Genomic DNA, 13,652 nt, shown 5'->3' on the forward strand with positions numbered 1-13,652 from the left:
AAACAAAAGTAAGCAAACATTATCTCTTTCATTTCAACTGAGGGGGAAAATACTAATCATTTTTTTAAGATTTATGTATTTATTTTAAAGAGAGTGAGCGTGCGGTGGGGAGGGCAGAGAGAGGGGGAGAGAGAATCTCAGGCAGACTCCCCTCAGTGCTCGCTGCTCGATCCCACGACCCCTGAGATCATGACCTGAGCTGAAACCAAGAGTCAGATGCTCAACCCACCGAGCCACCCAGGCACCCCGAAAAATACTAAACATCTTGAGGCATTGCCAAAACAAAACCAAACCCACACACCGATACTGGGCCACTTACTGATTTCAGTTTCCTCATCTATGAAATTGGAATCAGGTTGTTGTATGGATTAAAGATCAGGTAAGGAGGGCGCCTGGGTGGCTCAGTTGGTTAAGCAACTGCCTTCGGCTCAGGTCATGATCCTGGAGTCCCGGGATCGAGTCCCGCATTGGGCTCCCTGCTCGGCGGGGAGTCTGCTTCTCCCTCTGACCCTCCCCCCTCTCATGTGCTCTCTGTCTCTCTCATTCTCTCTGTCTCAAATAAATAAATAAATTCTTTAAAAAAAAAAAAAGATCAGGTAAGGAAATCACCCAATCAGTACACTGGCTAATTAATAAATAGCAGCTAGGGGCGCCTGGCTGGCTCGGTCGGAAGAGCCTGCAACTCTTGATCTCAGGGTCATGAGTTCAAGCCCCATGTTGGTTGTAGAGATGACTGAAAAAAAATAAATAAAATTTAACAAATAGCAGCTATTGTTGTTACCAAAAATGATTTAAGTACTGAAAAGCAAAGAGGAAATCATGAAGTCAGATTTGAGGAGGATTACAAAGTACTCCTAACCTAAAAGAGAAATAAATGAGAAAAAAAAACCATCATATAATGGGTGAGCTTGGTCATTTGTTCCAGAAGCGCTGCCCCAGAGAACTGATCCCTAGGTAGCACCCAAATGCAGATCAGTGTCATCCAGGTGCCCTCCCCCACTTGACCAGCCTTGTCCAAAGTGGGTGGGGTGGGGTGCCTGGTTGATTATACTCTGAGCCGCAGGAAGGAAGTCTATTCACGAACCAAAGTAAACAGGACGGGAAGGAGTTCTTCCAGAGTATCTCCTAGTGCTTTCAAAACAGTTCTGACAAGGGTGGGGAGCCACTACATAATCCTGAATGAGGAGGAGGCCTCCTTGTTCTGGGAAGACTTTTTTTAACCAAGAGTGAATCCTAAAGGCCGCCCAAGAGGCGCCAGGGTGGGGGCTGCTCCAGCCCGTCAGGTCAGCCAGCTCGACCCTGGTGGATGCTGGAGTCAGCAGATGTTGCCACCATGCCAGATCAGCCCTCCCTTCCACCATGCAGAGAACAGGGAGCTTCGGGGCCAGTCCCTGTGATGGAAATGGGAGCCCCGGGGCCCCACCACACTCGGCCCCAAGAGCCTCCCATTGCCAGTCTGCACTCTGCTCAGCTCTAATTCCATGCTTATGAAGCAACAGTGGATTGCTAACTCAACTTCCTGCACAGACTTTGGTAGAACAGAGAACCCTGGGTGCACTGACCACCTCTGAATCTCCAGGGCTGAGGACCCGGCTGGGGGATGCTGTCCACACCGAGGGCTGCCTCACCCCCTGAGAAGAGTGAGTAGCGATAGGACCCAATGTTCACTGAGCACTGACCACCTGTGGGGCACTATTCTAAGTGCCTAGTACTTATTCTCTCACTGAATCTAACAATCCCATGGGAATAGATGTTATTAGCATCCATTATCTGGGCAACTGAGGCCCAGAGAGATTAAGCAACTCCCCCAACCTCACACCAGTAGTAAGTGGCAGGGCCGGAATATAAACCCAGATGCTCTGACTATGGCCCATGCCCTTAACCAGTACCCCACCCAGCCTCCCTGAGGGGGCTCCCCCAAGCACTGATAGAGCATGAGCTCTGGAATTGGGTTGCTATAAGTAAGTATCAATTATTAGTCATAGGAATGAGGCAGGTACCTCATTCAGAAGGCATCACTGGTTAAAACAAGAGAGGAGCATTCGTTTCTACTCTGCAATGGGTCTGTGTCTCCCAGCCCTCCTCACCTAACCACCTCCACACGCACACAGGCACACTCGGGGGAAAGAGGAAATGGACCCAGGAGGAGAGCACAGGAGTTCTGTGTGAAAGCAACAGGATTTTTCCGATGTCCAGCTCCCCCAGGATATAAAGAACAAGAAATAGCTGGGGCCAATGGAACACTCTAGTTATGGGGAAAGGCAAAGAGAAGCAGAGAGAAAACTGGAAGTTTCCTTGGTGCTAAAGGGGTAGGGTGCAGGGACATAGACATCCACTGGGAGAAGGGGGGAGAACTGAAGACAAGTGGGATCTCCAAATATATGATGGAAGCCCCGGTGCTCCTCCAGGGTGCCTCCCTGGGCCGCTCTCCCCCTCCTCCCTGCATCAGCTGGAATCCAACTTGTGGGGAGACTAGGAAGGCCCATCAGAATCTACAGACAGACCACTGGACAAAGAAGCAGGAGATCTGGGGTCTGGAGCACCTGAGCCAGGCAATCATGGAGCAAGAGCTGATGTCTCTCATCCCTCACTGGCTGCCCCGCTGGGCCTCAGGCAGGGCCTGGAGGTGAGCCGGGATCTGCTGGGGGTGCAGCAGGCGGCCTCCGGATGCTGCCCTCCCTCCCCCCACACAGCGGAGGGCAGAAAAGCCTAGAAGGTGCGCATGCCCTGGAAGTTTCTGCTTGGAAGCTGAAATGGCCTGAGAGTGACTCAGAAACCACGGATGTTCTCGAGGCTGATGGGTTCATATAGATAGTACAAGAAGCTCTCTTCGCAGGCTGCGAAACCGCAGGATGGGCTGTGACCACTCTCAAGGAAAGAGCCATATACTGCAAAGGGCTTTCTGCCCTCTGAGTCTTAAAGCAAACACAGATTCAACTCCCTTTGATACAAAATTGCCTCTGGGGATACAAAGGTCTCCACTGTGACCCTTCTCCTAGAATGCTCCTCAATGAACACATCACTCTGGGTATTAATACTGGCAAACCATAATGACAGCCATTTCCAGAGTGTTGCTTATGGGCCAGGCGTTGTGTTAAGAACTATGCGTGTTATATATAACCATTTCATCCTTGCAACCAAGAGATAAAGTGACTTGGCCACATCACACAGCCAGTAAGTGGGAGAGACAGACTTCCAACTTGGGTTAGCCAGCCCCAGAGCCTGTATTTTAACTACACTTTGATGCTATAGTGTCCCTCTTCTTGTGCCAACATCACCCTCCTCCAGGAAGCCCTCCTTGATGCTCTCTTCCTCCACACAAAAGTCCTCTCTCTGTCCTCTGCGGTCTCACAGCATACCTTTTGGTACCATTCCTTGGCCATCTCTCTTATACTATTTGGAAGTTATTCCTTTCCCAGCCTCTCCCTGAGAGTTTAGTTGTTGTGATTAGGTGTGGGGGAAGCGACCTACACTAAGCAGACTCACAAGAGACAGACTGATAAACCTGGAATGCAATTTATTAATTTACACTGAGAAACGAAACCACCCAGCAGACTAGAATCCTGAGGTTGACTGGTCAGCACAATCTCTTTCAGGAAGGATAGACTTTGGGGAAAGGAAATCAATACCAGAAGGTTCTTTGTTCAGTACAGTGTCAGAGTGAAGGGAGTTGATGGACTGACACTTAGGTAAAGCCTGACACACCCCTCCAAAGCTTCCTACCTGCCAAGGAGCCAAAACACCCAAGGCAGGGAGCCCTACGGGTGTCCTCTTTTCTGGAGAGTGCTGGATTTTTCTGGATCCTAAGAAAAGCCTACCTTTCTGGCTGCATTTATCATGATTGTGCCTACTGTTTTTGTGAGCTCGTTTGTTTAGATTAGTTCTGCATACTTGGGGGAACTGAAAGGGAACTTCCCATTGAGACCCACTGAAGAAGAATCATACTGCACTGCCCTTTGCAGAGCCTTGACTTCCAAGTCATGAGTTCATCTTCACGCAGCTTTGCAACAGCGGGATGGCCGATGGCAAAAAACATGGAAGCCACACAGCCTGGGTCTGAATCCCAGCACATCAGTTTCCCCATCTCGAGGCTGGAAATAATAATAGCCTCCGCCTCATCATTTGTCGAGAGAGCACCACGAGTTAGTACACATAAAGTGCTTAGAAGAGTGTCTGGAATCTGGTAAGCACTCGATACTTGTTAGCAATGCTTAATAATTCATTTTATAGATGAAAACGCCGAAGCCCAGAGAGTGAAAAGGTCAACTGAGATCATACAGCCAGTAAGTGGTGAAGTGATCATTCAAAAGCAAACTGGTTCCCTTTGAGTGCGAAGGTTTTGCCCCAAACCGGCTTCTTATCCCTCATCCTGCACAAGAATCCCAAGAGGAGCTTGGTTAAAAATGCAGATACCCACCCACCAGAATGGGTAACATTTAGAAGGATGAAAATAATAAGGTCTGGCAAGGACTTGGAACCACTGGAGGGAGTAAGTAGGAACCATCACTTTGGAAATGGGTTCGGCAGTTTCTAATGGAGCGAGAACCCACCGATGGAATCCACCAGGGTCAGCCAGGGAAGACAACCACTGTGTGTGTGGATTTGCCACAATATGCGTGAGCGACAGAACAGCTGCTGCTTCCCTTTCACCCTCTGAATCCTCTCAAGAAGCCCCCTCGCGCCCCCCCACCCACCCAGCAACACATAAGGAAGGGAATTCAGTGTAGCTACCACACCTACCCTAGGATCCGGCAATCCCACCCTCGATATTTACCCAAGAGAAATGAGTGTTTACGTTCCCCAAAACATATGTTCACAGCAGCTTTATTCACAATAGCCCCAAACTGGAAACAATTCAAATGCCCACTGATAGGAATATAGATAAATACATTGCCCTGTATTCGCACAATGGAATACTGCTTTGCAATAAAGGAGCAAACTATTAGTTCACACAACATAGATTGATTTCACACATGTGATGTGGAGCAGAAGAAACCGGACAGGAAAGGACATTATATGATGTACAATTCTATTTGTGTGAAGTCCAAGGACAGGCAAAACCAACTGGTAGTGACAAAAACTAGAGTGGTGGTTCATTTGTGCCAGGAGGGGAGAGGTGGGTTAATCACCTTCAGCACCTGATGGAACCCTTGGGGTCCCTGGGAGTGTCCTGTGTTTGGATCTAGGCCGTCGTCATACAGGTCTCTTCCTATGTGAAAATTCACTGGGCAACGCACTTAAGGCATGTGCCCTTTACTGAATTATGATCTACCTTTATTTCAAATACAATGCAGATTCCTGGCCCCGCCCCCAGAGATACCTGCTGGTTCTGATGCCCAGCAAGGACCCCTCCGGGGAAAACGGCTCTGTGCCTCACGTCTTCTGTTTGTTCCCCATTCTATATAGCCAGTCATCTCTGAATTCATCCCCAAACCAGCTTTTTCAAGGACAGAGAACATCCAACTTTAATCCTACTTCTCTGGGACTTGAAAAAGCAATTCCTGTTCAAAAAGTCACCCCAGGTGCGGGACTTAATCAAACAAAGGTCCCTCCAAGAAAGGGCATTGGAAGGTGTGTTAACAATCTCTGAGAGTTGAATTGCTCTTGGTTTCCAGATGCCAAGTAGGTTAATGGTTTCCCACTTTCCCAGACCGTTCCTTTGGGAAGTGCCAGGGATGGGTGCTTCCTCCTTTTCACACATTCCCACATCCAGAACAGCACTCAGCTGGCCTCTCCTGGCAGGAACCCACCCAGCACAGCTGCCTCCATCTTGAGAGGCTGAGTCCTCGAGGGACTGGAGGTCCTCCCTCTGTGACGGGGAGGCGTCCTCCCTGGAGAAGCTCTTGAAGGCCGGAAGAGTCCTGGACACAAATGGCCCGAGCTTCCGCACATCTCAAAATGAGGCTAATTCCCTTTCTTCCCATTTGAAACCCAGCCGAACCTGTAGGGCAGATGGCACCCATGTGCACCCAAGATCCTGTACCCCCTTCAAGCCTCAGTTTCCATCCCTCGTCAGTGCACGTGGGCCAAGCGATGATGCATGGGGGATGGAGGAAAGGGAAGAGACTGAAAAATCCCGCGAATTTACACAGTTCTCTCCAACTGGCCAAACAAAGCACTTCCCCAAGACCTCCCTGAACACCCACCCCCCACCCCACCGCCAGCTGGAAGGGATGCAGGCGGGAGTCCTTGGGGAAGGGTTTTAGAGTCCCCGGGGAGAAGCCGATCCCTCCCAGAGGTAAGCACAGGGACGTTACCTGCTGCTCATCAGCGCGCACCTGATAGGTATCTGGGCTCAGGGGCAGTGACACCAAAGTGACAAATTAAGTGATTAGGCTCCAGCCCAGTGCCTGAGCAAGCAAGAGATATAGCAATGGCGCAGGGAGGCCCAGACTCCACTTTGCAGTCAGAGGCCTAAGGCTTCTGGAAGAGCAGACACAGGCTAAGGGTCCTTTCTGTGCAGTGTCACCCTGCCACCAGATGACAAGTCAGCTGGAGAACCTCCCTTCCATCTACCAAAGCCCAGCAGCCGGAGAGAGGAGGCTTCGCACACTGTGGCTGGGGCTCCTTGCAGCTGACCTGCCTCCTCCCGCCGCTTGCTGATGGGGTCAGCCTGTAAGCCATCTTAACATGCAAAGGAAAGGCCTGAAGTCAGATCGGGAAACAAAGAGATCCAAAGCAAGTAACGGGATTGGAGGGATGCTGACAAATGGGGCTCCAGGAAGCAGGGCTGGCATATTGATCCAGAAAGGACAGCAGGAGCGAACTGGTATCCGCTGAGCTCTGTGCACGGCTCAGTTTATACCTGGTCATGCTGATGGATTGGGTCTGTGGAGGATCTGGATACCTCAGGGCTCAGGGGTGATGCACAACTGTAGGCTATGAGCCTACCATCGACTGGGGACCACAGGGGTGAAAGGCTCAGGGCTGCAGTTAAACCCAACCCATCAAAATGGAGCTGGGGCTGAGGCTGCCTCACGCCTGCAGAGAGTGTCCAGGGAGGCTGGACAACGACCCCCAGGCAAGACTGGGCGTGCCTGGGACCACTCCTGGGAACACTGGCTTAACAATGCTCTCCGGAAAGACATAGTCGGGGGATCTATGCCCTGAGACACTTGTCCTGGTTTCTCAAGAGAGGAGACTCCAGGAAAAAGGAGAAAACAAAACTCTCTTGGGACTTTAGCTACAGAGCTTCAGTGTCAGCAAGAAGAGAGCGGTTCCTCTCTCAGCCCAGACAGGAGATCCGCGCTGGTGGGAAGAGGCAGCGAGCACCAACAGGAGAGCAAGCACCAATGCGCGTGAGACAGGATATCCTCTCCGGGGTGCATCTGGGAGGGGTTGAGGCCGGGGAGTCAAAGGGCACTGTGATGTCTGCCCACGCCTGTGACGGCCACCCCTCGTCCACGAGCCTCCCTCCAGCTGTGACACCCTCCCCCCACCCATGACCGTGAATGAGTGCCTCCTCCTCTGAGCCCCCTCCTCAACTGGAAAAGAGGAATGACATTGCCCTGCGCTTTCTCCCGGAACAACAGGAGATTCGGAAACCCTTGTTCTGAGTCTGCATAGCATTGTCCCCCGGTGCCCTCTGCCATCGACTGGGTGGGCACTGGGTGAGGGCCTCTGGGTGGGAATGGCTTTAGTGCCGAGACGCTGGGGTGTGTGGAGGACCAAAAGGCGGCCCAGGCAGGCTGTTACCTTGTTCCCCCTCAGGCAGGCTGCCTGGGCCTCACTGGGAGGACCTGTCACACTCCATTTATTCAAGCGATCGGAAACTTTGAACAGGCCACACGGCTCCCGGGCCTGGCTCCTCCTCATGGGGCCCTCTGTGCCACCCGGCTCCCGCAGGAAGCCCCTTGCTTTGGCCCTTACTGCCTTATCCCTCGCCAACTCCTAATCCTACTCATCCGTATAACTTCCTGAGCCCCAGGACAGACGCACTGGGTCCAGCACTGTTTCATTGAACTGCTCCCTGCTTGTAATTACATATTTGCGTTTGGGATGACTTGATTTCAGAGTTCTCCCCCTACCGCTCAAGCACACAAAGGGGGGTAGGGTTGGAGTCACTCAACAGCCATTTACGGAGCAATTGCTGGGTACCAGGGGCCACAGATACACCAGTGACCACAAAGACAAAACTCCCTGTTCTCATGGAGTTTACATTCTAGTAAAAAGAGACAGACAATAAACAATAACCCCAGGGGCTCCTGGGTGGCTCAGTTGGTTAAGCGTCTGCCCTCAGCTCAGGTCATGATTCCAGGGTCCTGGGATGGAGCCCCGCATCGGGCTCCTTGCTCAGTGGGGACTCTGCTTCTCCCTCTCCCTCTGCCTGCTCCCACTGCTTGTGCTCTCTTGCTCTGTCAAATAAATAAATAAAATCTTAAAAAAAATAAAATAAACCTAATAAACAGATAACTTACATAGCATGTTGGCAAGTTAGGAGTGCTGCGGGAAAAAAGGAAAAGTAGAGCAGAGTGGGGGTGCCGGGTGGGAGCACGAGGATTAAGCAGGGGGGCTTCACTGAGAAGGAGGGCACCCACAGAGCCTTAGAGGAAAGCAAGGACTTGGCAGAGGGCTGCCGGTCACTGTCCCATCTCCAGTCCCTGGTCCCATGCTTGGCACGCAGTCGTCATTCGAGAAATTACTGAACAGGAGAATAGATGGGTGAGTGGATAAGACCATCTTTGTTTAGCTATGTTTAATGTCCAGCCCCAGGGGACTGTGGTGGTCCTTGTGGTTGACCCCTCCCCCAAAATCTCTTCCCCCTCCCTCTGCTTAGCAGTCCTGGGACTAGGGTCTGCTCTCACCTACAGGGCCGCCCTGATGAGTCCAAGACAGTGGTGGTGGGGTCACGGTCCTTGCGGGAGACTGACTCGGGATCCCGCCTTCTCAAACAGCGTCCGTTATCCTCCATGTGACAATTACCGGTCTCAAGAGGGGGTTGACATAAGATACCCCAGAGAGAAGCGAAGGACTTTCATCCCACGACTGGGGAACGTCTGCTTTCTCCTGGAGATGGATAAGGAGTTTCGCTCAAGCCAGTTTGGGTTGAGTTTTCCAAAAACTCAGTACTGGCCTTTCCTTCCACCCCACTGTGTGCTGCCTGGACCCTTCACCAGGCACATTTTCCCTTTTTGCCAAGCTCATGGAGGAGTCTCCCCAGTGTCCTGTCCTCCAGCCTCGGCTCCTTGACCCTCACGACCACCCCGTGTAGTACGTATAATGCCCATCTTAGAAACAAGGAAGTCCCGTCCTACAGAAGGGAAGGAACGCGAGCTCAGTGTAGCTGTTGAAATACATCTTGTCCAAAAACTGGCCTCTGAAGCCGTGACTCGCTGCTGGCGGCAGAAAGGAGAGGATCAAACCTTCCCCTGAAGGGAGATGGAGAGAGGGTCCCGAGGTCCCGCATGGGCTGTGGAAGAAGCCCCAGGTCCCGGCGTCTCAGCCCCTTGGGTCCTGGCCCTCGAAGGCTGGCATTCCCTCCACTGGCAGCCTGGCCTCTTCCCATTTCTTAGGTGGGTCCTGCCTCAGGCAGGAAATTCCTCTTTTTTTAATTTTAAATTCTAAATTATTAAAGAGGTAATATATGGCCCAGGGTTTTAAGAAACAAACAGCACAGAAGATTATGTAGTAGAAAGTAAGTCTGCCATGAGTCTGGGGCAGGCTGGCTACGGTGGGCACGGAGGTGGGGACGTGTCTATTACTCACGGGCACAGACCCCTCGGATGACCCTGAGACTCCAGGACGGGCCTCTGGCCGGACGCAGCTGCAAAATCAGCCCTTCCCTCTCACCTCCAGCAGAGTCTTTCCAATGCAAAATTCTGGGCTGCTTCTGTTACCCGTTTAGTTTATGTCCTTACAGAGGTAGCTTCATCCGTGTGTGTGTGTATAATTAGATACGTTTCATCTCACGGGGGTTTGACACAGTGAAAATATACTATTGCTTTGTTCTGCCCCTTGCCTTGCTGTAACTTAGTATCTTTGCTAACTTATTTTTCCCTTTAAGAACATACACACTTCCTTCATTCTTTTTTTTCTTTTAAGCAGGCTTCACACCCAATGTGGGGCTTGAACTCACAACCCTGAGATCAAAAGTCCCAAGCTCAACTGACTGAGCCAGCCAGGCGCCCTTCATTCTTTTTGATGACTGCATATGGATGTACTGAAATGTATGTAGGTAGGGGCACCTGGGTGGCTCAGTCAGGTAAGTGTCCGACTCTTGGTTTCGGCTCAGGTCACGATCTCGGGGTTGTGAGATCTAGCCCCACATCGGGCTCAGTGCTCAGCGTGGAGTCTGCTTGAGATTCTCCCACCCTTTCCTTTCCCCACTGCTCCTCCCACCTCTTGCCTTCTCATTCTTTCTCTCTCTTAAAAAAAATGTAAATTTTGGGGTCTACAAGCATATTCATTTTCAATTTTTTTTAAAGATTTTATTTATTTATTTGACAGAGAGAGACACAGCGAGAGAGGGAACACAAGCAGGGGGAGTGGGAGAGGGAGAAGCAGGCTTCCCGCTGAGCAGGGAGCCCGATGTGGGACTCGATCCCAGGACACTGGGATCATGACCTGAGCCGAAGGCAGACACTTAACGACTGAGCCACCCAGGTGCCCCTCATTTTCAATTTAATTGTCTTCCAAAGTGGTCAGACCAATCAACACTCCCTCCCTTAGTGAATGAATGCCTCTTGTTCCCACCCTGGAGAGGCAAGAAATTCATAAGCCCACTTTGGAGGGCGTGGAGGAGGGAGTACTGGCCTGTCATACACCCTCATCATTAATAAGATTGAGAACCAGAGTGGTAAGAGGAAGGACTTTGGGGTCAAACAGTACAAGACTTGAGTCTAGGCTCTATTACTTACCTGCTCTGTGCTTCAGGTAAATGCCTTAACCCATGGACCACAGTTTGTCAACATGTAAAGTAGAAATTAAAAATAAGGGGCACCTGGGTGGCTCCGTTGGTTAAGTGTCCAATCTTGATTTCAGCTCAGGTCATGATCTCAGGGTCGTGAGGTTGGGCCCCACATCAGGCTCTACGCTGGGCATGGAGCCTGCTTAAGATTCTCTCTCTCTCTCCCTCTGCCCTGCCCCCTGCTTGCGTGCTCTCTCTCTCTTAAAAAAAATTAAAATAAAATAAAGAAATTAAAAATCATATGCATTTCACATGGTCATTATAGAGTCAATAATAGGGGCACCTGGGTGGCTCAGTCGGTTGGGCGTCTGCCTTAAGCTCAGGTCATGATCAGGGTCCTGGGATTGAGTCCTGCTTTGGGCTCCGTGCTTGGTGGGGAGTCTGCTTCTCCCTCTCCCTCTCCTTGTGCTCTCTCTCTCTCTCTCAAATAAATAAATAAAATCTTTTAAAAAAAAGAGTGAGTCACTTATCTCCACAGAAGATGCTTGTGGATGTGAAGCCACGCTGCGACCCTATTCCAGGATAGGGTCAACTCATATCTGCAGAGACTGAATGCCAAACTTGATGACATTTTGGGGAAGTTGCAAGCAGATGCATATGGACAAATACATCATTGAATTACTCAGATTTTTCACCTGGAAATACGGAGGGCTTGGTGTATTTAATATTTTTGCATACTTCAATGTTCCTGCTAATAATTTGCCATTGCAAATGCTTGAATACTACTGGATAAGTAGTATGAGGATCTTCTGGAGAATCAGTATTGTTTTTTTAAGGAAATAATTACGTTCACATCTTTAAGAGCAAACTTTAGTGTCTCTAAGCTATGACTGTGAAATGATTCATAGGAAATAGAATGAAAAGTTTAGTATTTCTTTACCAGTTGAACCATTTAATTTTTAAACGTTAATATTAGTAAGATAACCATTCTTACAATGGGAACTTTTGATCTATTTTCTGTTGCTAGTATTTATAGTATACCCAGTCTTATTGAGAGTGTAAATTATACAAAGTATTTACACATAAAAAAGTTCATATAATTAAATTGAGGTGAGTATAATTTATACTGTTTTGATTTCTACTGTTTCTTTAATGCTGTTTTTTTGCTCACTTTTTGCTGGAGTTTTACTGAAGCTGTGATCAGGTGAGTGTAACACGCATATCTAGATCAAGGGAACACTACATGAAATATTATAAGAAACCCATAACCTGGGTTGCCTGGGTGGCTCAGTTGGTTAAGTGACTGCCTTCAGCTCAGGTCATGATCCTGGAGTCCAGGGATCGAGTCCCACATTGGGCTCCCTGCTGAGCAGGGAGTCTGCTTCTCCCTCTGACCCTCCCCCCTCTCATGTGCTCTCTCTCATTCTCTCTCTCAAATAAATAAATAAAATCTTAAAAAAAAAAGAAAAAGAAACCCATAACTAAAGACTTTAGTCTTGAATTACGAGTGTTATAACTTTTTACCAAGGATAAAAAAATCCTACATTATCTTTGTTTCACTTTAGGGTCCAATCAATAAAATCATATATTTATAAATAATGCTCTAACAACTAACAAACCTAACGTTGTCTTTTTAAAGTTTTAAACTTTAAGCCTAACTTTTCTTCACTTACATATTTGGTATATGTATTTTTTTTCAGCTTGAAAGCTTATAGTTTTTAGAAGAAAACAGTCCTTTAAATTGTGACTACTCTTTTTTTTTGTTAGTTTGTATTGTCTTTAGTATAATAAAAAGTTACGATCTTTAAAAAAAAAAAGAGTGAGTCAATAATAAAGTGTCAGGTACGCAAGGTAAATCAGTTCTGGAGATCTGCTGCTCAACACAGCGCCTCTAGGTAATAACACTGCACTACACCCTTAAAATCTAAGAAGGTAAGTCTCATGTTAAATGCCCTTACCTCAATAGAATGAAAGACCCCAAGATGAAAAAAAAAAAAAAGAGCCAATAGAGGTCCCGTATACATAAAGCTTCTTGTCTAGCGCCCAGCACACAGTGGGAGCTAATAAATGAGAATTAATTTTTATGGTAGGCAGCTTTCTGAATCTGAGTGTCCTCTTTGTCCGTTAAGGGCTTTGATCTGGATTGGACTCTGGCAAGCCCTGGAGAAACACTGAACACAGGAGCAGAGAGGGGACACAGGGCTGGTCTCAAGGCACCAGGCTGGAAGGGGCCAGGGGAATCTCGAGAAGCCATCTGGCTGGGACTGGTTCAGGCCTCAGGAATGGTGGTAGCTGATAGGGCAGGTGGTGTGGAGGAAGAAAAACGGACTGGGAGGTCGAGTTAGACTGTGGCATGAGATAATTCAGTTTCTCCGTAAGGGGGGAGAAGTGTACAAGATGATCTTCAGGGACTTTTTATACTAGTAATTCTTTTTCATTTGATTGTACATTGAAAAATATAACCAACACATTTAACAGATGATTCCAAGGGGACTCTTACTTAGGATAATGCTAGAGTAGGCGTTCGAATGTTTAAAAAATGAGTTGATTTAAATTTAAAGATTAAGTAAATCACAGTACATGATGTGTGAGCCACCATTAGGCCCCAGATCATCATAGTGATACATTAATGACTGAAGTTCTTGAAACACTGACACACAAAGCCAATTATGGGATTAACACACGTTCTGGAAGCAGACAGCCAGCAGCTCAAGCCCCGCTCTGCTATTTACCCCGTAAGCACATGGGCTAACACCCCTGGATGTCGGATTCTTAATCTGTAAAATGGGAATATGTTAGTTTTTAC

The sequence above is a fragment of the Mirounga leonina genome, unplaced genomic scaffold (assembly GCF_011800145.1).
Source record: "Mirounga leonina isolate KUSES-001 unplaced genomic scaffold, KU_Mleo_1.0 Mir_166, whole genome shotgun sequence".
Classification (NCBI taxonomy): Eukaryota; Metazoa; Chordata; class Mammalia; order Carnivora; family Phocidae; genus Mirounga; species Mirounga leonina.